The following is a 26,580-nucleotide window of genomic DNA, read 5'->3' on the forward strand; positions in this document are numbered from 1 at the left end:
AACACTAGGAATTTTTAACAGTGTCCTCCTGTTGGAGCATACAATATCCCTTGCCGACAATGAGTGATACACCACAGTCAACACACATCACTAGGTCTTCCCACCAGAAGACGTTGATTGATTGACTGACTGACTGACTGATTTCAGAACCTTATTATTATCTACCTCCAACTGCTGATGTAACAATAAATTTCTGCAAAGATACTCAGAGAAGGTGCTTCTTTCACTGTTGCAGGTAACTTTCCTTCTCACAGACTTACCCTGGTACCCAGCAGAATAACACTGCCTTTCCTTGGATCTGTTTGTGTTGGAGTGTGTCTCGAGGAGTCTGTATGGACCCCTCTGTTGTGTTAATTTGTTGTACTGATAGCAAAGTATTTACACAATCAGACCATATGAGGAACTTTGCTTTCACTCTAATTAAAGGATCATTTTTGTGAATTTAAGCTCTTTGCTCCATACAATACATGTATTTAGTACATCAATCTTAGACAAGCTAAAACAATAGATGAGAATACCAAATCCCATTACCCAATTTAAACTCTGCTATGTATAGTGAAGTAAAGTTACTATTTTGTTTTAAAATATTAGTGAATATACACTTAAAATCATGACCAAGCATCCACAATTTCTTATTCTGAATCACGACTAAAAATCATTGGATCTTCTAAGGAGCCATGGTGGTAATCTATGCCAAGCCTCTCTAGAATTTATCTGAGCTTAAAATTTCTAGACGCAAAATACTAATGATGGGGCAGAACCACTTTCTGCACTTCATGCACATGCTCAAACTTTCATTCAACCAATGAGGAAGTCATTCACTGCCTCATACCAGGTGTGTAGAGCTGTACCACATATTCATTGGAATCCTTTGTTCATTTGAAATGACTAAATATATTTAGAAAAGTAGCTATACCAAGTTTTTGATGAAAGCTTGGCGATTCTGAAAGCAGTAGTTTGTAAGATGCAGCAGGATTTTGGTGATAATGCTATGCAGTAAACAGAAAGAGAATTAACCAGATTCTAGATGGCTACACACCAGTAGTCACCAGTACTTGCATTGCACCTGTTGTTGACAAAGTGCAAATTCTGACAAAGGAATATAATTGTTCAACTATACACGAGATCACAGAATAGGTCAGGACCGATTAAGATCCTGTGCATGAAATATTATGCAACAATCTGAACATACTGGATACTGTAGACATAAATTCAGAATCCCTTAACATCGTTATAACTGGCAATGAGTCACAGGTGTACAGGTAACACCTGGAAACAAAAGCACAGTCATCACAACGGAAGCATTTCCCGCTCTCCAACAATGAAGAGAGCATAACTGGTGTGAAGCAAGATAAAAGTTACACTGAGTGTTTTCTTTGATAGCTACTGAAATGTGCATTTGAAGGATAGTAACAAAAGTAGTAGGAAGTAGAAGCTCTCGGGTATCTCTGTAACTTAGTTTGATGCACAAACGCAGATCATTACATGGTGAAAACCACAAGGTGTGTCTGAAACGTTTGGTGAACAGTTCCATATGTTAAAAACTGAGTTGGTTAGGGTGAGGCACCCACGGATACACACTGAGATACATCACCAAGTGTCTGTAGCTCATGGTTTAGTGGCTAGCATTGATGCCTCTTGATAACAGGATCCCGGGTTTGATTCCCAGTTGGGTCGGTGATTTTCTCTGCTCAGGGACTGGTTGTTTGTTTTGTCCTCATCATTTCATAATCATTCAGGAAAGTGGCAAGACTGGACAGTGAAAAGATTGGGAATTTGCACAGATGCTGATAACCACGCAGTTGAACACACCACAAACCAGATATCATCAATGCCCCCTATTGTGTCCTCTATTGTGCAAATCGCCAAAGTGAAGTAGTGGTGCTTGTTGAGACCATGCTGTCAGTCAGTATGAGAACTTGTGTCATTGCAAAGTAGAGTAACATGTTAACATTAAGCTTTACTTCAAATTATGGAAAATGATGGCGGACTCTTTTGGAATGTTAGTGCACATATACAGCATTGAAGCAGTGAGTAAAAACTGTACATTTGAATGGTTTACAGCTATATCTGTGAGTAGCCAGACATCCGTGCATGTGTCAGAACCCAGGAGAAAAACACCGAGAGCTGCAAGGCAGAAGGGCCACCTGAGAAAGAGAACATGACACCGAGCTATAGCCAAACTATGCATGGCTGACTGATGGTGGAAAGGAGAAAACCTAAGCAACCGATGTCAACAACAAAGTGCAAAGCAGAAACCCTCACCACAATGGTGTCAACACATCAAGAGCAAAGAGAGAGACAGTCTGAATCATAACCAGAGAGAAAGACCAAGTGCCAAGTGAGATAGTTATAGAATAGTCCATACTACAATGATGATGATGATGATTATGATGATGATCGACAATATGAGACGCGAATACAGAACTGACTGACTGTTTTCTGGGCAGCCATATTTATATTGGCCACAAGAGCCACTAGTGGCTGGCATATTCACATGGCGGGACAAGTGGTACACGCAAGCAGTGAGTGCAGTGCTGCAGCGAGACTGCGTCTCCTAATGGCCACCTAGGTCAATTTCCTCTGGCGGGCATTCAACTTATGTGCAGCCTGATACCAGAGCTTTACAGACAGATGAGCCATGTTCAGACCGACTGTCAGCAAACAGATATCCCAGACAATATCAAATGAGTGTGACGGATGATTGTGGATGTGTGGTGGCTGTCTTTGAGAATGATAATGGAAGAGTTGAGGGCAAGCAAATACAGTCTAATCACAATTTTTCACAAACGTGTTCAGCACACGTTGACAGATGAGCAGAAGCAAACTGATGGAAAAGTCCAGAGATTTCATTGACATCTGTGACCGGAATCTGCAGCTTTTAGAAACCACCATTACAAGACTTAAGAGCTGGCGATACCAATATGATGCAGAGGCCAAATGACATTTAATAGCATTGTGTTCATTTCTTCTTCAATTCCTAAAAAAAGTCTGCTAACAAAACCCAAGATTAAGACAATGTTGACTGCCTTTTTTGACAGCAAGGGCCTGATTCATCATGAATTTCTACCCCAGTATCAAACTGCCAATGCATAAATTTACAAGGGAGTTTTGAAATAGCTGCTGCAATGCATCTGGCAGGTTTGGCTAGAACTTTACTTGAGTGGACAGTGGAATTTCCTCCACAATGTCTTTCCACACACTGCGGTCAGCTTGCTCAACTTTCCAGTCAATGCAAAGTGACTGTACTTCAAAATCCTCGTTATTCTCCAGATTTGGCACCAGCTGACTTTTTGTACCTCCACCTTAAATTGGCCTGAAAGACTTGCGGTTCACAGTTGTTGGTTACATCCAACAAACACATGACTGTGGTTCTTAGAGTGATTCCACAAGAAGTGTTTGCTGACAGTTTGCTACAGCATTGCAACTGGTGCCAAAAGTGTGTTGCAGCTAATGGTGATGACTCTGAAGACCAGTAAAAGTAATTTTGTTTGTAATGCTTGTTTCCTTGCAACTCATTCATTGATTCCAAACTAGTTTTGATGTTGAGAAGTGGAATTATAGTGTAGCGAGATTCTTTTGCTCGAGACACATTTCTCCTTGCACCTGTTATTCATTTATAGAATTGACGAATCTACTGAAAGGATACAGTGGTAAGAGGGAGGATGTGAAACAACAGTGGAGCTACAGCCCATTTCAAAAGAAGTCTTCTGCAAGTGTTTCCAGCAGTGGAAGGGTCAGTGAGCTAGGTGGCCAGAAGCTCCAGGACACTGTTCACAGAGCCATTTAACCAATCCTCCTTCCCAAACTCCAAATGCAAATGGAATGGGAAGGAATCTTAATAGATAATGAAATTGGAAGTTCCATTTGTCATGCACTTCACTGTCGTCTGCAGAACATAAGATGTAGAACCATGTTAGGTATGCAATATATTTTTCCAAGACAAAGGGCAGTACTTTTTAAACTGACCTTTATTATTACAGTTTGCTATACCTACCGGTAATGCTAAAAGGCACTTTCAGGTTAAAATCCCAACAGACTCTGTGGATTTTAAATGGTTATTAATGAAATGATCACAGGACGATGACTCAAATTATCAGAAAGTATTTCCACTCACCACTCGAAGAAATGTTCTGCAAAGAAGAGTCACAAAAGAATATGTAGCCATTCCTTAATGCCTAAGGCCTCTGGCATGGTCAGGTTGTCCAGGGTAGTGGGGCAACTCCTGAATTCGCAGTGCAGTGAACTAATAAGACTAAGATGTGCTGGCCATGATGTAATGGGGATGTTCTGATCATGATCGTTAGGTATGTAATATACCTTAATTAGGAGTGATAAAGAGAGAGGACATCAGAAGAAGGGAGGGAGGGAGGGAGGGAGGGAGGGAGGGAGAGGGAGAGAGAGAGAGAGAGAGAGAGAGAGAGAGAGAGAGAGAGAGAGAGAGAGAGTCGGATAGAAGTTTGAACCTCTATTCGCCCAAAATACAGGCCAAACATCTTCATTACTGCAGCACCTTTGAGTTTGTCAGATCAAGTAACCTGAGCTGGGGCTGTTCAGAGCCATTAGAGCTGTCATGGTAATCTCCATGGATTTCTCTCTCTCTCTCTCTCTCTCTCTCTCTCTCTCTCTCTCTCTCTTTTTGCCGTCATACCATACAACAAAAAATTGATCAACATACATTTGAAATTATTGTTATTAATATTAAATACATACATATTACGTGCCATCATTTAGAGATTATTGGAAAGGTCTGAATGCACCATGGCAGCCAATTTACTGTAAGGTTTTTTGTGTGAAACGCCCTTTGTATTTTATGTGCTGTGAGCTGGCATCGCACGAGGGATGGCCATAAAGTTTTGATTAAACCTCAAAAAACTATTTACTCTTCAATGCAAGACTTTTTTTGTCGGGGAGCTGGATTGTAGTAGTTTGCGTTTTTACTGTTCAGAATATCTTCCAACTCAAAAACTACCTTATCACCATTCTTGAAACATGCAAAACTTCTTCAAACAAGGAAAGAGGATGAAGTCACTTGGTGCCAAAACCAAGAACGACATTCTGGTCATATGGTCCTGTAACAGTTTGCCCCTTGCAAGCATGGTTTGCCCATTACAAGCATCATCTGTTAGCAACACACCAAGCAGTCCCAAAAATCACTCAGCATCATGTTGTCTGATTATGGATGAGTTTCTGCTTGTTTCGACAGTGAGAAATCTACAAGTTTCCACTGCTTGCTTTACTTCTTCGCCCCAAGATCATAGTGACACCTAGACATGCGTAGCACTCATCTATGTGATTATTTATTGATTTAATCTATGTGCGCTGATAGTACACAGTGTGTTACAGATGTCTCATAAACTTTGTTAACATTGTTAACATATAGTATGGACAGATTATGGTACTATAATACATTGCCACAGACTGACTAAATTACCTTCACTTAACAGTTCATGTCCTGCACTTAAACATAACCAGCAAGATTTATTTTGCTGGTATTCTTTAACAGAATAAAAAGCAATGATACTGCAATTAGGACTTCATGGCTCTGCTAAATTGTATGATATATTCAGTACACTTAATAATGTGGAAAGCATGTTGAACAGCTGGATGCCCATGCATAATGCTCTCTTTTTACAAAGTTGAGTGTTTCTGTGTCACACAGAGAGTTGAGTTTCTTCTGGTGTTGTGTTTGTGTATTTCATTATTTTTTGAGGCTGGGTTCAACTGGCACTGTGATTTTTTAAAAAAATAGTCTTCAGAACGTATAGACAAGGTAGTGTTAGGGTCTCCAGCTTCCTGAAGATGGATTTGCAGGAGTCTCTAGGTTTGCTGCCATTAATTATCCTCAAACTCTCTTCTGGACTTTGAAAGTGCACAGGGCAATTGAAGAATTTCCCCTAGAATGTCACTCCATATTTTAGGTGGGCCTGTATGGAAGTTGTTGAGAGAGGTGTGCATTTTGTGTGATGTGAAAATTCATGGAAACTGTCTTTTTATTGTTGATGGTTACTTTGGTGTTAGTAGCTCAGCTGCTGAGTTCTCCCCTTTGAGGAGTACAATTGTGTCATCAGCAAATATTATGGTCTTGTGTTTATATACACTCAGGCTCAAATACTTAATATACAGGAGGATTAGTAGAAGTCCTAATACTGAGCCCTTTGACACATCTTGTTTAACAGTGTAACAACTAGATAGGATTTCGGTTATTGAATTAAGCTGTTTGTTAGTGTACTTCATGCTGACTTTCTGTATGTGACTGCTTAGGAACAATGCAATGCTTCATTGGCCAATCTTCTGATACCATATTGTTAAATCTGTTCCAGAAATATTCTGTGATCTGCTCTGTTAAAAGCCTTTGGCAGATCTACAAATATTCCTGTTGTGGACTGTTTTGTATGTAATAGATCTACTGGATAGTTGTTATTAAAGCACAGCTACTTGTGGAGGTCCAATGGGCCGTAATTATCGTACGGCAGTGAAACTTGATAAATATTCTAATGCTTTACTTCGGAACCTATTTATGCTGGAAGACAAATTGGTTACAATTTTGGCCATCAGGTGCAAATCTGGCACTGTGAATGCAGGGAAGATGTATAGAAATGTTTCCAGGTGTAATGGATAGGGAGTGGAAAAATTCACATGTTGCGATAAATGCAAAATAGATGTGAATTCTGCTTCAAAATGAAAAATCACAAAATTCTCTATCAGACACTATTTCATGGTAAATTGTACCCAGATGAACTACTTTATCAGAGACAGTGTGAAATACCTCTACTTTCTGCATATAAATATCGAAAATGTAGCCAATTTTCAGTTACTGGTATTGTACATTATCTGGCGAGGCCCAATTTGGAAAGATAATACACAACCCTTACAACACCAGAAGAGATTGGTAATCCGTGTGTCGGTTCTGCTTTCGCAGAACACAGGTGTAAGCTGTTGTCCTGTGAGAGAGAGGTGGTGCTTGTTTCCCCTCTAGCAGTCAAAAATCTAACTGTTTATGCCCTTAGCAGTCTGGCACTATACAGTGTCTGCACTCTGCACTATAGCATCTGGAAAATGAAATCCGTAAAGCTTTTCTACTGCACCAAATGTTAAAATAGTTACTTTCAGTTCTACTTCTACACTAAATGCCTTGTCAGTTCTATCTGTGGTGTGGACCGCACTGCTACAAACGCCTACAAAAGGTTGAACTTAATATTGTGCAGATTTTCTAATCGTAAAATTGGACGGGAAAAGGAAAATAATGTCCAGAAACACCTTAAATCAGAGGCACATTCAGTTCACTGATGGGAAAATGTCACTCTTTACAATATAACAAACATTTGTTGAAAGCTTAAATAGAGCCAAATGAAGAAAACAAAGGCCATTTCTGAACAAATGCTGTTGAAGTTCTTACGAAACCAAACATTCCAATAAAAAAAGCTCGCAATCAGCATTTTTTAAAACAGTTAATTTCAAAGAACTAAGGCTTTGCTTGCCTTCAACAATATAATGTGACAACCTTTTAAATTTGTGGATCTAATCATTTACAAAAAACCAAAAAAATTGAAATTTTGGCAATAATAGAAGCAAATTTTACCAAAAATAGAGGCTACATTTTCTGGTTCCCTAATGGAATAGCAATGGGACAGGAGCAGAAAAGGTCAAACATGTGAGACAGGCAAAATGTTGATTTTATTACTAAATACTGCTTACACAATTTGTTCACCATGAGCACCGGAGATGTAAACGACGTGCTGCATCTTTAAAATCATGTGATCACAGCAGTTCCAGTGGATGGTGGGCTCCATGTGGTTCCCAAGTTGTGCAGCCACCATAAACCATAAAATTACCCAATCAGTATCAACCAGTCGCAAAATCATGTTTTATTTATTTACTTTTGCAAATCAGTTTCAACTGATTAACAGCCATCATCGGTGCTTTCAACGAATATGTGCCCTGAGTAGTAACACAGTCTTAAGCAGAGGTCAAACATAAAATTATGTTTGACTTCTGCTTAAGCAGAGGTCAAACATAAAATTATGTTTGACTTCTGCATAAGACAGTGTTACTACTAAGGGCACATATTCGTTGACAGCACCGATGATGGCTGTTAATCAGTTGAAATTGATTTGCAAAAGTAAATAAATAAAATATGATTTTGCGACTGGTTGCTGCTTATTTGAGCACCGATGATGGCCGTCAATCAGTTGAAATCAATTTGCAAAAGTAAATAAATAAAATATGATTTTGTGACTGGTTGCTGCTTATTTGGTAATTTTATAGTTCCAGTGGAATCTGAGCAACGTGTCACCGTATACTGGCCTTCAGGTCCCGTGGAGACAGAACATGTCCCTGGTAAATGGATTCTTTTAAACATCACCAGAGCCAAAAGTCACATAGACTCAGACCAGGCAATCCTTCAGGCCTTACAACTGGAAAATCTCTGGAGATAACATGTTAATGGAAGGTCACATTAAGCAGATCTTTCACTGGGCGAGTGACATGTGGTGTTGTCCCACCTTGCCTAAAAACAGTGGTTTCCACACTGTTGTGCTCTTTCAAAGAAGGAATCACCTGCTGTACAATGAGTTCTCAATAACATGCAGATGTAACAGTATACCTGACAGGCCTTTTGGGCATGTTCTCTTCAAAGAAGAATGAACCAAGAATAAAGGTACTTGTGAATCCACACAACATAGTAACATACGGGGAGTACAATGACTCTTTATGCACAGCATACAGTTTAACAGTACCCCATATGTGACAGTTGTTTGTATTCACTGCACCATGTAGTGTAAAATGTGCCTCCCACATTTCATTAGCTTTGATCTGTGCCAGAGACTGAAGAGCAAATTCAAGATGCTGCTGCGGATCATGAGGTTTTAGTTGCTGCATCATCTGTATCTTTCCATACTGTTGACCATGGGATGGCCAAGTTTCGTGACACTGCATGAGCACTAGCACTACCCAGGGCATGTGCTGCATGGTCAGTTACAGTAACAGCCACCTTGTCAATGATTTCCACGGGGATAGGACATCTTCCTCCTCCAGGTGCCACACCAGTCTCACACGTGTTTCTGAATTTTGTTATCGCCTTCTTTACATCATATAATGATGTCAGAGGTCTCCTCAGACCTTCCAGTTGGCTATCCTCTCTCAATCCAGCACTATAATTGCTGCCATTCACACAAAACGGTTTCACTAACAGCGCTTGGTCTCTCTTCTCAATAGCCATATGGTTTACTCATGTTATGGCTTGTGAAGTGGACGTCACACTGCCATAAAAACAGTCTACAGTGCCAATTTCCACATGGTGGGCACAACTGGAACTTTTTTTTCCAGTGTAAATCGGTTCCACATCAACACATTAGCAAATCTACCACATTTCACTGCCATACAATAACTACAGTCTACAATGGACCTCCGTGAGTAGAAACACTTTGAGTATAGCCACCTGGTAGTATCGTATTAATGCAGTCACATACTGCTCTTTTTGTAGATTTATTGTTTCTAAACCCATTTTGGGATAAACTCTGTAAACCTTTTTTATCTATGAAGCCCATCAGTTGTTTGTGCATAATTTTTTTCAAATATTGTACAGAACCAGGATGAAACCGCGATAGGCCTAGAGTTGTTCATGTCTTTTTCATCACCTATTTTGAAAACAGGAATTACTTTAGGCAGTTCCAGTGCTTCTGGGAAAGGATCTGCCTGGAGAAAACAATCACAGAGGTGAGTCAGTGGTTCAGCAATAGCATGCACACAATTTTTGATGACTGTTGGTGGAATGCCATAAATGCCAGCTGAATATGAATTTTTCAGCACTCTGTGGCCTTTTGCAACATCATTTTCCATGACTGTAGTAATGAATACTAACTCTGTACATGTGTGATATTTCTGCTTTGCTGGTTGGTATTTTGTGTTTGGATTAATTTTTACCAATTTTTCAGCTATGCTTGTAAAGAATTTGTCGAATGTGTTCACCACAGCTTTAGTATTAGATATAAATTCACTGTTGTGTTTAACTTCTATCGTGGTATGTGTAACTTTTTTTTTTACTCTCTTTCCCTTTTCATAATATTCTACACTACTTTCACTTTGTTGTTGGATTTGGCAATGTACTCGTCATTGTGCATCCTTGTAGCATGTCTTTTCACACTTCTTAGTATACATGTGGTGCTTTTGTAATATTTGATTGTTGAGGGGAGTCATTACTTGGTTTACATAACATATGGAGAATTCTCTTACTTTTGCAAGAGGTTTTTATAGCTAGCGTAATTCAGTTCTCTTGCTACTGTTACTCATTCCTGTGTAAAATCCTTTTCGAAATGGTTTACCACTGTGTAAATAAGTATGTTGCATTCTATGCTGACATCATTGGCTGCATACATCTCTGTCCACTTTTCTTTACTTAAGAAGGTATTTAGTTTGTTTAAGTTCCCTGGAGTGTACTACCTATGTAAAGTTTAATGTGGGATTGGGTTTGAGGTATCTGGTAGTATTGACATCTAGTATGACAACTAGGTGAGCAAGGAATCCTGTATTGTATACTTCCAGTGTTGCACTAAGTTTATTTCTATTTGCAAGAATTTGGTCTATGGCTGTCTTTGATGTAGGTGTTATTCTACTGGCCTTATTTACAAGCTCATGCAGATGGTAAGATCTTGCAGTGTTAAGCAATGTCTCCTTGTTTCTATTTTCAGTAAGGAAGTAAATATTAAAGTCACCCCATATAATGACAATCATATTTCCACCGAGTTATTTTGATAAAAGAAGAATGTCCAATTTGAGCAGGAAATCGTGAATATTACTGGAGGGGGAATGGTAAATTTGAACTACAATGGGATTTAGATTTGCAAGTTTTATGGCTGCACTTTAAAAAGCTATTGTCTACTCCTATTTCCTTTCTGGAAAGGGGGAGGGGTGTCAGAAAGTTTTCATTTGGTCTCTGTGACTTCTTTACCTATTTGTCTAGTGTTGGTTGCACAGTATAACCACTATTGCCCTTTATCTTATGGCTTGTTTGGCTTGACCCATTTGCTTATAGGTAGCTGCTTTTTGGTTTCTGACTTCCAGATTCATATTGTCTCCCATAGTCACCAGGAAGGCCAATCGATTGCAAATAATCTCCTTAGCACATTTGTTCAGGTGAAACTTGTGTGTTGTGAAGTTGTTTCTGGTTAGTCTCTCTATTTCAAAGTTCACAGCAACTCTTTTTTTTTTTTAAGACACATTTTGCATCACTGAGTAACTGAATCAAGGCAGAGGTTTGCACTATTAATTTTTCTATTTAAAATGTGTACACCATATCTCCTGGGTATAGAATGGATAATAATATTCATTTTGTGACTTAGAGTGCCTATTGGTTCAAATGGTTCTACCACATGCTTCATCATTAGTTCAAGAGGTTTGTCAGTGCCATTTCAATCCCCATTACAACCACAGTATCCCACGTACAGTAGCTTCATGTCAGGTTTGTGCATTATTTACCACCTCTTTTAGAGAAGCACCAGTTTTCACTATGCTTTTTACTTGGTATGCCGGCTGCAGTGGTCTCGCGGTTCTAGGCGCTCAGTCCGGAACCGCGCGACTGCTACGGTCGCAAGTTCGAATCCTGCATTGGGCATGGATGTGTGTGATGTCCTTAGGTTAGTTAGGTTTAAGTAGTTCTAAGTTCTAGGGGACTGATGACCACAGATGTTAAGTCCCATAGTGCTCAGAGCAATTTGAACCATTTGAACTTGGTATGAGGGTCCTAGTTTGCCTTGCAGTATTTGCGCACAGTCTCTTCCATAACTGTGACATAATGTTAGTACTCCACTTTTTTCCAAGATTTTTTTGGTAGGTAACAGTCTGTTATTTCTTTTTTGTTTTTGTCTTGCACACATTTGGTAGATAGTTTTGCTCATTGGCAGATCGCTCATACACAGTGTGGCTGATTGCTAATTATTTTTGCGTTAAATCTTGTATGATATTGAACTGTATACTTTCTCTAATGCATCCTGCACCATCTGGTTATCAGACATTACAGGTCTTTTATCACTGTTTGGATCTGTTTCATATTGGCCTACTGTCACATTAGATTTTTGTAATGTGGAAGTGTAGGCAACACTCGATAATGTTGGCAATCAATAGTGGGTTTTGAGCATAATTTATGGCATGACTATTTCTCGGAATTTGCTGTACCGGCAGACATCACTTTTTGCTACTGATATGTCTATTTGGAGCATGGGATACAAGTTCATAAGTTTTGGTCCACTCAAGTACATTACACTTCTCTTCCAGATCTTGACAGGTGGCTAAAGGAGTTATATGGATCAGTCCAATTCAGGTGCCACATTTTCACTGTGTGTGTGTGTGTGTGTGTGTGTGTGTGTGTGTGTGTGTGTGTGTGTGTGTGTGTGTGTGTAGGGGTGGGGGTTGAAAGGGTGCTAGTTCAGTGGGCAAAGGCTTTCGTCATGTGAGGTGTTGAAAACTTATCTGTGACTGAATTTCAATTTTTCCACTGTTGCCTCATTTGTGATATGTGAGTCTCAACTACCAGGGCCTCCACTTCTCTTGTGATTCCTGGTTCTTCACAGAGTGATGGTCTGTCACTTTGTTGTTTGACATTCATACTTGTTGACCACACTCGAAGAGGCTGTGCCACATACCACTGAGTCATATTATGCTGCATTTTTACCATACACTTCGATCTGCATGGATTGTTGCGGCACTGTTTCTTCCAAATTCATAAAATGAACTACCACACATTATTTCAGTTTACCAATAGGCTGCATCATTTTGTGTTGGCTCCTCTAGCATTGTATTATGGTACCGTGGAAGAACTTCAGGACTGCAGACATGTACTTGCAAACAAACAAAAAGTTAATTATGAACTTTCTTTCTTTCTTCTTCTTCTTTTTTTTTAGGTGATAATTTCCTGTTCATTCGGACATGTCCAAAAGAACACACACCACATATAGGCGAGTAGCCAACAATCTCTTCAGTGCAGATGCACAACAGGCTCTAACTGTTATGGGAATCGGTGAAATGCCGCGAGTAATGATAATAATCGACAAGGGGCACTACATTAGTACTGTGTGGGTAAGTTGAGAATTTGGGTCTGACAAGAGGTGTGCTAGGGTAGTCCTTGCAGTTACAGTGACCAATTGGTCAAGACGGCTTAGTGGTCACAGCATCTGCCTAGTAAGCAGGAGGCCCATGTTTGAATTTTAGTCCTGCACAAATTTTCAACCTACCACATTGATTTCGATTAATTCGCACTGGCAACCAATGCATGTAATTCCTTTGTGTCTTAATTAAAACTTTTGACTATCCCTTGCATAGTGAGATCCCTAATAAGTGGGACAGGGAACATTAATTTTTTCATAAATTGGTGTTGACTGTAGGAACTCACCTACGTGTGCTGGTTTGATCAGGCTGGCTGACTGTTTTGTGTATTTAATATATTTGTGGTTTCACTGAACAGCTGTTTTATTTGACATCTCTGAACAAACTTTGCCAACAGAGCCATAAATCATTCACTCAGACTGAATAAAGAGATTCTATTGCTAAAATAGGTGTTGTCCTATAAACTCCTGTACCATATGAAAATGAAATATGGCAGACAGGCATAGAGGAGGTGGGGGAGGTGGTGAAGGAGGGGGGGGGGGGAGATGGAAACACACTCCCACATGATAAAATTAATGCCAGAGTTGTTTGCAGAATACAAATGTACACACCCATGTCAAACAACTATCAGTAAACCTTTGTGTAAGTTCAAAACTATACAATTTTATAGTTGTGGTAAATGTCTTAATTGCATGTGGGAAAGATTTGGTCAGTAGATCAGGTTAACTGTTGAGTAACTCCAGTTTTAGGTAGCGTGCTACTTCCATTTACCTCAGGTACCACCATATGAGCTGGCATGCAACCTGAACCTGACAGGAGAATATCTATTTCACAGATCCTGTCACCTGGTGAATTAATCTGATTTTCCAACTAGTGAGCTGCTTCCAGTTATCTACAGTGTTGTCATAGAAGGCAGTGAAGAAACTGATAATGTGCTCATTCGATGAAAGTCAGCGGATAAGATACTGACACTGTGTGTTCTAATATATTTCACATGCTATACAGAGAAGAGGATACACAAGTGCTTCATACAAGATTATTATTACAATTATAATCAGAAAATAAATTTTTTTTAGATGTGTTAAAATGGGTCTTGGATATGTGTTCTATGACACATGTTGTAACACAGCAGACAGTAGAGACCCAAGCTGGTTTGTTTTGGTAAGGTGAAGCAGTACACGTGCACACACTATGGTGCAGCCACTAGGCAGTGCGCCACCCTTAACTTGACAGGGAGGCCGAGGAAGCATGGTGACCCTGCTAGCAGGAGACACTCGGCACACCTGGTCCTTACATATTCCATTAAGTGCCTCTGAAGATATGCTTATGAGAATATCTGGAGCAGCATCTAGTCCACAGCCCTGCTGGGTCGATGGACAAATTGCTTGATTTTGTGGAGCACACAGATAATGTGATATGTTACAGGACTGACAGAAGTAACCATCAAAACAATAATGGAAAGAAACAGAAATAAAGGAACTGGAAGTGAGTGAAAAATTCAGATAGGGAATGATGCCAGCAGGACGAGTATAATCATCAACAAAAACTCAAGAAATCCTGGAATTCATCGGCATAATAGATATGTAGATGAAAGCAGGCATATTGGCAATGGGCAGCAGAATAACATTCAACGAAGGTAACAGCTGAGAAACTAAGTTTTCTTTAGGCTGGGGTAGAAAATGGAGCAGGACAAACTTTGCAAAGCACTGGAAAAGTGATGAGACACGTGGCAGTAGCCTTTACAAGGCAGAACAAGAGGCAAAGATATTTGCTACAGAGGCTGTGAAGGGCAACACGAAATTATGGGAAGGTTGGAGACAGTACAAACATAGAGGTAAAAGAAAGCAGAAGCAATGTAGAATGTCAGTGGACGTAGACTTAAATTGCCTATTGAATCGAGAAGATTGTGATGAATATGATTTGGTAGGTTTGGCAACACTACAGGCGAACAATCAGGCAAGTGAATTTGTGATGTTAAGATGGCTAAGGCAATGTTTCTTTGGGTGTGTCATGGGCAGAGAGAGTTCCAGAGTTACATACTATATGTAGTACCAAATGGATGTGGAACCTGTGGCTACAGATACAGGGGTCAGGCATCCAATGGAGCTTATGTGTGCTGGTAAAAATAATACCACCGTACAGCAGGATTCTGCAGTGAACCTTATAGCAGATTCAGCAAAGGGCCTGCTGGAATCTGTTCATCATGAAAATAACATAAGCACTGCTAACAGCCGTGATGAAATTATGATGAGAGTGAGCAGTTTGTTGTCGATGATAATCTACTCACTGGGTAGTTCAGCAAAGATTAATGTGATTACGAACATAGTGATTACAATGCACAGGCCAGAATGGAGATGATGTGGGCAACAGAGAAATATGGTGATTGGTACAAATTTCCTGGCAAAGCAAGTGGGTAACATCACTTGCAAGCACCGGTTTATAGAACTGGATACTGGTGTAAACTGATGTATTTCAGGTTCAAAGGTGCACTTGCAGGAGCAAAAATGATGGCGAGATTGTGTTCAGATGATACGTATCGGCAACTCTGTGTGTGTGTGTGTGTGTGTGTGTGTGTGTGTGTGTGTGTGTGTGTGTGTGTGTGTGTGTAAATATGGTAATTAAGACACAGAATTAATTTTGGTATATGGAGGTGGTGAGGGTTTTCACATAGTTGTTTTTGCTTTACTCTCCCTATGATTTCTTTACTGTATAAATTTGGTTTGCACAGGGGGGAGAGGCTTCATATATCCTCACATATGAGGGCCGTGACTGAGATTTAGTTGAGTAGTTCATGGGTTGCTTTGTTTCTTTTGTAGTGAATGGTCTAGTAGGCACAACACGAGGGTGATGCAGCAATGATGGCTGCACAGAAGCTACCACCACCTGAGGAAAGTGTGCATGAACATCGGACGAAATGCAAGCAATTCACAGGTGGTGGTGGTGGTTGTTAGTGTTTAATGTCCTGTCAACAACGATGTCATTAGAGACGGAGCGCAACCTCGGGTTAGGGAAGGATTGGCAAGGAAATCGGCCGTGCCCTTTCAAAGGAACCATCCCGGCATTTGCCTGAAACGATTTAGGGAAATCACGGAAAACCTAAATCAGGATGGCCGGAGACGGGATTGAACCGTCGTCCTCCCGAATGCGAGTCCAGTGTGCTAACCACTGCGCCACCTCGCTCGGTAAGCAATTCACAGCATACCATAGAGTGAGTTAAATGTAAGTTCAGTGCTTTGTAACATGGGTAACATCAGAAGATGCATGATAACTGCATACATACATACAATCACAAAATGACATTCATAGACTGAAAGAGGCATTTGTTCCCGCGAAATGGTTTTTTTAAAATTAGCCAGTTTATTCTTTGTTCAGCTCAATCTGTACAATTTTTAGCACAGGTACCGATTGGAACTCTTAACGCAGTCTCTGTAATTAAATGTCTTTTTTCTCATTCGCAAAGTGTTATGCAGACATACACACAGTTACACATGAGGTTAAGTGTTTGTTTATGTTTTGGTATGGGAATGTGTTGTTCTAAGTGAGATTAAGAGTGTTTCTCTCACAAATTTCTGATACATGTTCGGATTATAAAGTACCAGAAACTAGCCACAAATGCGACTCTGCTAATGCCCAAATTGTTACACTTATATTTATGTAGTTTACTGACGGCTCTATGGAACTCTTTTGGTGAGACTGCATATTTTGGTACTAGTTTCCATGTCTTATTCACTGTGTAAAAGATTAGGTAATCGGAAGCATCAGAACATGATGGAAAGTAGAGAGATCCAAGAGGGTTCGTTTAAGTGCGGCAGTTGGTGCACACATTGTAGTGTGGCCACTGGCTGACATGCTGCTCTGACACTTGACAGGGAGTCCGAGAAGGCATGGTACCCCCATGAGGGAAGAGGCATTTGATGCACCTAGTCCTGTCAAATTCACGTGAGTGGATATAATGTCACATCCACCCTGCAGCCTGCACAGTGGACTAGACAACAATATGCATGTTTACGCGTGTGTAAGTAAACCATAAAAATTACAGCAGAGTATGATATACAAATTTGAAGAGCACAGCTAAATGATTCAACTTACATACAGGTCAACTATTCAAATGCTATATTTAATTAGATATTCAGCCAAGAAAGTGTCTGTAATTAACTTCCACATTATCTTTAATAACATTGTAATAATTTACTACAAAAAAGAGATCAATCAACCATATAAAAGTGCTCATCAAGGTACCTCAAGTGAGCTGCTTACAAGTTTATTCACATACTAAATTAGCCAATGACAGACAAATGAATCAGATGTTTAATTAAAGTCAGTATAATTAATTACAGAAAGACAGATCCACAAACAGCATGGCAGTGTGTGTTGGTATATGTAGTCACATATCACAAACATCACTTGGATCATAAGTTTTCTGTGTTTAGTTAGTGATTTAATTAATTACAATTTTTCATAATTTCACTCATAATTTAAATTCAATTTATATATGGATAGCTGAAATGGAAAGCGCAGTTGTTTCCTACAAAACTGATGTGCCATTAATGCATTTACTGTAACTAAACAAGCGTCAGGCAACAAAAACCAAATATTGATCTCATCATCTGAAATGTGAAATCATTCTAATTAAAACTGTGAGTGAACTATTTAACTTATTGTTTATTGTAATATATCATTTTCATCAGCATTTCAGCACACTTCAACTGCCACCCCTAGCTTTGATTGAATTTCTGCATCAAAAGTTGGGATTCAAACTCATGACTTCTCTAACTCACTACATGATATAAATTTGCAGAAATTCCAGTTACGGAAGCTGATCTCACAAAAGGGGGCCACCATCTTGGCCCTGGATCAGTCATCCAGATACAGTTGCAGACATGGGGTTTGCACTTCCCTGGGTGCTGATTTTTCAGCACGATTGCATGGACTTGGAAGTTTTTGGGACAGCAGTCTCAAAAATGTAGAACAATTTTTGTGGTGGTTTATTATGGAAACTGAATATTTTTGCTTCAGTCAACACTTAGAATATTTCCATAATGTTTGACGGACTTGGGTTTACTGCAATTACTACTGGTCTGGACACAGAACATTATGGGACAGTTATTTCATGCATTTTAAAAAATTTTGCAGTGTTACTGGATTTATTTAAAATTTATAGTGAGCTTCTAACCATTATATGGAGGCTCTAGTCATATTACGTCTGATAAGTTGCAGCAAGCAGATTTTTGACCAGTCTGCCATTTAATAAATGAATAAATAGTATATAATATTGAACCCTATACTCTTTGTTGGGGAACATTATTTTCATGCAGCACCTATGTATCAACCTCACAGTTATTTATTCTGATTTTGTGCATCACATATTCATTTATATCTTTATTAAAAAACATAGTGTTATGAACTCTAAGCCCCAGGACAGTGATACAAGCCAAAAACAATTATTTATTGTTATTTATCACTGTATTGTAGCAACCTGTAGGAATGTGTAATCTCTACAATCATTTAAAACTATTCCACAAAGACTGTAATAATATTGGAGCCAAACATAAGGAAATCAAAGCATGAAAAGAAAAGCATGTACAAGAAAATTTCTGAGGTTAATTGTATGCAAATGTATAAAAAACTTCAAAGTGGAACAAAGGGTATACACATATGGAGAGGGAGGGGGAGGGAGGGAGGGAGGGAGGGAGGGAGGGAGAGAGAGAGAGAGAGAGAGAGAGAGAGAGAGAGAGAGAGAGATTTCTTTTTTTAGTTTTGAGTAGTATAAATGTATTTAAAATTAGGTTTTCCCAGTGTTCTTGTTTTGGGTTGAATACACACCATCCAGAACTTTATGCTTTTTTCAACATTAAACTGTTTCACAGAATGATCTCTACCAGAATCAAAGTCTGGGTACATCAGGCATATTGAGAGATATGTCCAAGTTCACTTAATTCCTGTTGCCCATAAAATGTTTAGCGACATTTTAGGTCTACAATGATTTTTAACAATGAAGAATTTACTGATCCTGTACTATGAATGCACAATGCCTAACGAACTGCAGAAGTGATCTAAATTGCACTGATGGGCCAAAGAAAATGGTACACCTGCCCAATATCGTGTAGGGCCCCTGCAAGCATGCGGAAGTGCCACAACACGACATGGCTTGGACTCTACTAATGTCTGAAGTAGTGCTGGAGGGAACTGACACCATGAATCCTGCAGGGCTGTCCATAAATCTGTAAGAGTACGAGGGGGTGGAGATCTCTTCTGAACAGCATGTTGCAAGGCATCCCAGATATGCTCAATAATGTTCATATCTGGGTAGTTTGTTGGCCAGTGGAAGAATTTCCTGGAGCCACTTTGTAGCAATTCTGGACGTGTGGGAGGGTGTTACATTGTCCTGCTGGAAATGCCCAAATCCACTGGAATGCACAATGGACATGAATGGATGCAGGTGATCAGACAGGATGCTTGCTTACGTGTCACCTGTCAGAGTCATATCTAGATGTATCGGGGGTCCCATAGTCCTGTATCACTCAAACTGCACATACTCCACACCATTACAGAGCCTTCACCAGCCTGACCAGTCCCCTGATGACATGCAGGGTCCATGGATTCATGAGGTTGTCTCCATACCCACACACATCCATCCTCTTGATACCATTTGAAATGAGACTTATCCGACCAGGCAACACGTTTCCAGCCATCAACAGTCCAATGTCAGTGTTGATGGGCCCATGCAAGATGTGCAGACATCCAAAAGCCCTTATAGATGATGTTTTGTTGAATTTTTCACACGCTGACACTTGTTGATGGCCCAGCACTGAAACCCGCAACAATTTGCGCAAGGGTTCAACTTCTGTCACGCTGAACGATTCTCTTCAATCATCGTTGGTCCTGTTCTTGCAGGATCTTTTCCTGGATGCAGCGATGTTGGAGATTTGAAGTTTTGCCAGATTCCCGATATTCATGGCACACTCGTGAAATGGTCATACAGGAAAATCCCCACTTCATCACTACCTTGGAGATGCTTTGTCCCATCGCTTGTGCGCTGACTATAAAACCATGTTCAAACACACTTAAGTCTTGATAACCTACATTTTAGCATCAGTAACTGATCTAACAACTGTGCCAGGCACTTGTTGTCTTATATACGTGTTGCTGACTGCAGTGCCCTAGTCTGCTTGTTTACAAATCTCTGTATTTGAATACGCGTGCCTATAGCACTTTCTTTGGTGCTTCAGTGTATATTCTGGAACCAAAACCCCACATAGTTTAACCTGAAAATATAATTTTTATACCACCACATTGGTGGTTAATAAAGTTACGATAACATGCTGTTCATTATTTTATGAACCCATAGAATTTATTCACTGAAGAGAAAATGTATCAAAGTGTGAGGGTTAGAACTTAAATAGTGGCAACTATTTATTCATAACTGATGCAAAAGAGTTACATGTTTGCACCTGTTACTGTCCTTCAAAGTAGTCACCAGCATTGTGTAGAACCCATTGCCAGCAAAGTGGAAGGTGTAGTATACCATTAGCAGAGCCTGTTCTGTTGATGGTGCGAATGGAGCAGTCTACTGCCTGTCGAATCTCTGGAACAGTTCTGAAGTGAATGTCAAGAAGTGGTTTCTTCATCTTAGGAATCAAATCAAAGTCACAAGGACTTAAGTCAAGTTACTGTTCATATTTGGAGCATCACCCGAGACCAGCTTTGAGAAAGAAGCAGTGACACTTTCTGCGCAACCCACCCATCATTTTGCATGACAATACGCGGGCGCATACAGCGCAAGCTTGGCTGCTCTGTTCTGTCGATGGGGCTGGGAAGTACTGTACCATCCACCACACTCCCCAGACTTAAGTCCTTGTGACTTTGATTTGATTCCGAAGATGAAGGAACCACTTCATGGCATTCGCTTCAGAACTGTTCCAGAGATTCGACAGGCAGTAGACCGCTCCATTAGCACCACCAACAGAACAGGCTCTGCTAACAGTATACTACGCCTTCCACATCGCTGGCAACGGGTTCTACACAACACTGGTGACTACTTTGAAGGACAGTAACAGGTGCAAACATGTAACTCTTTTGCATCAGTTGTGAATAAATAGTTGCCACTATTTAAGTTCCAACCCTCATATATAAAATGAAATATGTCTCACCCTACATGTGCGATTTGTGGTTGCAATGCTATGTCATGACCACAGACATCTACATCTACATGACTACTCTGCAATTCACATTTAAGTGCTTGGCAGACGGTTTGTCGAACCACAATCATACTATCTCTCTACCATTCTACTCCCGAACAGCGCGCGGGAAAAACGAACACCTAAACCTTTCTGTTCGAGCTCTGATTTCTCTTATTTTATTTTGATGATCATTCCTACCTATGTAGGTTGGGCTCAACAAAATATTTTCACATTCGGAAGAGAAAGTTGGTGACTGAAATTTTGTAAATAGATCTCGCCGTGACGAAAAACGTCTTTGCTGTAATGACTTCCATCCCAATTCGCCTATCATATCTGCCACACTCTCTCCCCTACTACGTGATAATACAAAACGAGCTGCCCTTTTTTGCACCCTTTCGATGTCCTCCGTCAATCCCACCTGGTGAGGATCCCACACCGCGCAGCAATATTCTAACAGAGGACGAACGAGTGTAGTGTAAGCTGTCTCTTTAGTGGACTTGTTGCATCTTCTAAGTGTCCTGCCAATGAAACGCAACCTTTGGCTCGCCTTCCCCACAATATTATCTATGTGGTCTTTCCAATGGAAGTTGTTCGTAATTTTAAAACCCAGGTACTTAGTTGAATTGACAGCTTTGAGAATTGTACTATTTATCGAGTAATCGAATTCCAACGGATTTCTTTTGGAACTCATGTGGATCACCTCACACTTTTCGTTATTTAGCGTCAACTGCCACCTGCCACACCATACAGCAATCTTTTCTAAATCGCTTTGCAACTGATACTGGTCTTCGGATGACCTTACTAGATGGTAAATTACAGCATCATCTGCGAACAACCTAAGAGAACTGCTCAGATTGTCACCCGGGTCATTTATATAGATCAGGAACAGCAGAGGTCCCAGGACACTTCCCTGGGGAACACCTGATATCACTTCAGTTTTACTCGATGATTTGCCGTCTATTACAACTAACTGCGACCTTCCTTACAGGAAATCACGAATCCAGTCGCACAACTGAGACGATACCCCATAGGCCCGCAGCTTGATTAGAAGTCTCTTGTGAGGAACGGTGTCAAAAGCTTTCCGGAAATCTAGAAATACGGAATCAACTTGAGATCCCCTGTCGATAGCGGCCATTACTTCGTGCAAATAAAGAGCTAGCTGCGTTGCACAAGAACGATGTTTTCTGAAACCATGCTGATTACGTATCAATAGATCATTCCCTTCGAGGTGATTCATAATGTTTGAATACAGTATATGCTCCAAAACACTACTGAAAACCGACGTCAATGATATAGGTCTGTAGTTAGATGGATTACTCCTACTACTCTTCTTAAACACTGGTGCGACCTGTGCAATTTTCCAATCTGTAGGTACAGATCTATACTTGATGTTAACAAATTTCTCTTCTTCAGAAACGCATTCCTTGCCATTGCCAGTCTACATTTTATATCCTCTCTACTTCGACCATCATCAGTTATTTTGCTCCCCAAATAGCAAAACTCCTACTACTTTAAGTGTACGGAGTGTAGCCATGTATGGAAGTGAAACATGGACGATAAATAGTTTGGACAAGAAGAGAATAGAAACTTTCGAAATGTGGTGCTACAGAAGAATGCTGAAGATTAGATGGGTAGATCACATAACTAATGAGGAAGTATTGAATAGGATTGGGGAGAAGAGAAGTTTGTGGCATAGCTTGACCAGAAGAAGGGATCGGTTGGTAGGACATGTTCTGAGGCATCAAGGGATCACAAATTTAGTATTGGAGGGCAGCGTGGAGGGTAAAAATCGTAGAGGGAGACCAAGAGATGAATACAGTAAGCAGATTCAGAAGGATGTAGGTTGCAGTAGGTACTTGGAGATGAAGAAGCTTGCACAGGATAGACTAGCATGGAGAGCTGCATCAAACCAGTCTCAGGACTGAAGACCACAACAACAACAAGGTACAGATCTATCGGTGAGCGAGCGGTTGTATATGAGTGCTAAGTAGGGAGCTATTGTATCAGCGTAATCTGAAAGGAACCTAATCGGCATACAATCTGGACCTGAAGACTTGCCCAGAAAATATTAGATACAGGCTCCCAGGTAGATGCTATTTTCCTTGACTTCCGGAAGGCGTTCGATACAGTTCCGCACTGTCGCCTGATAAACAAAGTAAGAGCTTACGGAATATCAGACCAGCTGTGTGGCTGGATTGAAGAGTTTTTAGCAAACAGAACACATCATTTTGTTCTCAATGGAGAGACGTCTACAGACGTTAAAGTAACCTCTGGCGTGCCACAGGGGAGTGTTATGGGACCATTGCTTTTCACAATACATATAAATGACCTAGTAGATAGTGTCGGAAGTTCCATGCGGCTTTTCGCGGATGATGCTGTAGTATACAGAGAAGTTGCAGCGTTAGAAAATTGTAGCGAAATGCAGGAAGATATGCAGCGGATAGGCACTCGGTGCAGGGAGTGACAACTGACCCTTAACATAGACAAATGTAATGTATTGCGAGTACATAGAAAGAAGGATCCTTTATTGTATGATTATATGATAGCGGAACAAACACTGGTAGCAGTTACTTCTGTAAAATATCTGGGAGTATGCGTGCGGAACGATTTGAAGTGGAATGATCATATAAAATTAATTGTTGGTAAGGCGGGTACCAGGTTGAGATTCATTGGGAGAGTCCTTAGAAAATGTAGTCCATCAACAAAGGAGGTGGCTTACAAAACACTCGTTTGACCTATACTTGAGTATTGCTCAACAGTGTGGGATCCATACCAGATCGGGTTGACGGAGGAGATAGAGAAGATCCAAAGAAGAGCAGCGCGTTTCGTCACAGGGTTATTTTGTAACCGTGATAGCGTTACGGAGATGTTTAGCAAACTCAAGTGGCAGACTCTGCAAGAGAGGCGCTCTGCATCGCAGTGTAGCTTGCTCGCCAGGTTTCGAGAGGGTGCGTTTCTGGATGAGGTATCGAATATATTGCTTCCCCCTACTTATACCTCCCGAGGAGATCACGAATGTAAAATTAGAGAGATTCGAACGTGCACGGAGGCTTTCAGACAGTCGTTCTTCCCGCGAACCATACGCGACTGGAACAGAAAAGGGAGGTAATGACAGTGGCACGTAAAGTGCCCTCCGCCACACACCGTTGGGTGGCTTGCGGAGTATAAATGTAGATGTAGATGTAGATCAAGCGATTTGAGCTGCTTCGCAACCCCTAAGGTATCTACTTCTAAGAAACTCATGCTAGCAGCTGTTCGTGTTTCAAATTCTGGAATATTCCATTCATCTTCCCTGGTGAAGGAATTTCGGAAAACTGTGTTCAATAACTCCGCTTTAGTGGCACAGTCGTCGGTAACAGTACCATCGGCACTGTGCAGCGAAGGTATTGACTGCGTCTTGCCGCTTGTGTACTTTACATACGACCAGAATTTCTTCGGATTTTCTACCAAATTTCGAGACAATGTTTCGTTGTGGAACCTATTAAAGACATCTCGCATTGAAGTCCGTGCCAAATTCCGCGCGTCTGTAAATTTTAGCCAATCTTCGGGATTTTGCGTTCTTCTGAACCTGTTTTGTGTACCACAGGGGATCAGTTCCATCTCTTACCAATTTATGAGGTATGAATCTCTCAATTGCTGTTGCTACTATATCTTTGAATTTGAGCCACATCTCGTCTACATTTGCATAGTCAGTTCGGAAGGAATGGAGATTGTCTCTTAGGAAGGCTTCTAGTGACACTTTATCTTCTTTTTTAAATAAAATTATTTTGCGTTTGTTTCTGGTGGATTTGGAAGAAACGGTATTGAGCCTAGCTACAACGACCTTGTGATCACTAATCCCTGTATCAGTCATGATGCTCTCTATCAGCTCTGGATTGTTTGTGGCTAAGAGATCAAGTGTGTTTTCGCAACCATTTACAATTCGCGTGGGTTCGTGGACTAACTGCTTGAAATAATTTTCGGAGAAAGCATTTAGGACAATTTCGGAAGATGTTTTCTGCCTACCACCAGTTTTGAACAAGTATTTTTGCCAACATACTGAGGGAAGGTTGAAGTCCCCACCAACTATAACCGTATGAGTGGGGTATTTATTTGTTACGAGACTCAAATTTTCTCTGAACTGTTCCGCAACTATATCATCGGAGTCTGGGGGTCGGTAGGAGGAGCCAATTATTAACTTAGTTCGGCTGTTAAGTATAACCTCCACCCATACCAATTCGCACGGAGTATCTACTTTGACTTCACTACAAGATAAACCACTACTGACAGACACAAACACTCCACCACCAATTCTGCCTACTCTATCTTTCCTGAACACCGTCTGAGACTTCGTAAAAATTTCTGCAGAACTTATTTCAGGCTTTAGCCAGCTTTCTGTACCTATAACGATTTCAGCGTCTGTGCTTTCTATTAGCGCTTGAAGCTCAGGGACTTTCCCAGCACAACTACAACAATTTACAACTACAATTCCGACTGTTCCTTGATCCAAGCACGTCCTGTATTTGCCATGCACCCTTTGAGAGTGCAGCCCACCCCGTACTTTCCCGAGGCCTTCTAACCTAAAAAACTGCCCAGTCCACGCCACACAGCCTCCGCTACCCGTGTTTGAAAATCCTGCATACTCTACTCAATCAAAGCAACTCTGAAGCTATCACTGAAATGGCTCAAAAGCTCAACCTGGAGAACCACTGCTCTGTGGCCAGGACTAATGTGGGGCAGAGCAATATATTGATTGACTCTTATTAGCATGCATTCTCTGAATGTATTTTGTTAATAGCCCTGTGCGTTTCACATCACCTCTCTTCTAACTACTGCAAATAATGGCTGTGTTCCACCCTCTGCAACTGCAACTGCCGTACAAAGTTTCAGGAGGCACAAGTGGCTGTACAGCAGCCAGGGACATGAATGTAAAATAAGGGAGACAACTGAAACATTGAATCAGCCTGAAAACTTGAACAGATAAGACAAGAGAGACTTCTGGACCTGACTGGCAGCACTCACAGTCAGATCGGTTGCACATAGCCAAGTACCAGCCTCTGACACATAAAAACAGAACTGGCATCATATACCTGTGACTACTAGCAGGAAAATACAGTCTTCAGAAGCTGGTTGCAAATTCACATTGGGCAACTAGCCATCAACAGGCCTAAAATTCTACAAATTGCCATGAACTTACCTTCATCCTGTACACATGCTGGATAGGGATACATTAGACATAATAAAAATGTATTATAATGAGCCCAAGTAATCACATGACAGTAGTAGAGATGCAGTACTTGGGAGTGCCTATCTACAGCACCAA

The 26,580-nt window shown here is 40.6% G+C and overlaps 1 protein-coding gene across 1 annotated transcript in view; it reads right to left on the bottom strand.

The window, feature by feature from the left end:
* LOC126248786 (delta-1-pyrroline-5-carboxylate dehydrogenase, mitochondrial) overlaps nucleotides 1-26,580 on the bottom strand; it is a 143,607-nt gene that overhangs the window by 21,682 nt on the left and 95,345 nt on the right. The gene's annotated exons all lie outside the window — the stretch shown is intronic.

The sequence above is a fragment of the Schistocerca nitens genome, chromosome 3 (assembly GCF_023898315.1).
Source record: "Schistocerca nitens isolate TAMUIC-IGC-003100 chromosome 3, iqSchNite1.1, whole genome shotgun sequence".
Lineage (NCBI taxonomy): Eukaryota > Metazoa > Arthropoda > Insecta > Orthoptera > Acrididae > Schistocerca > Schistocerca nitens.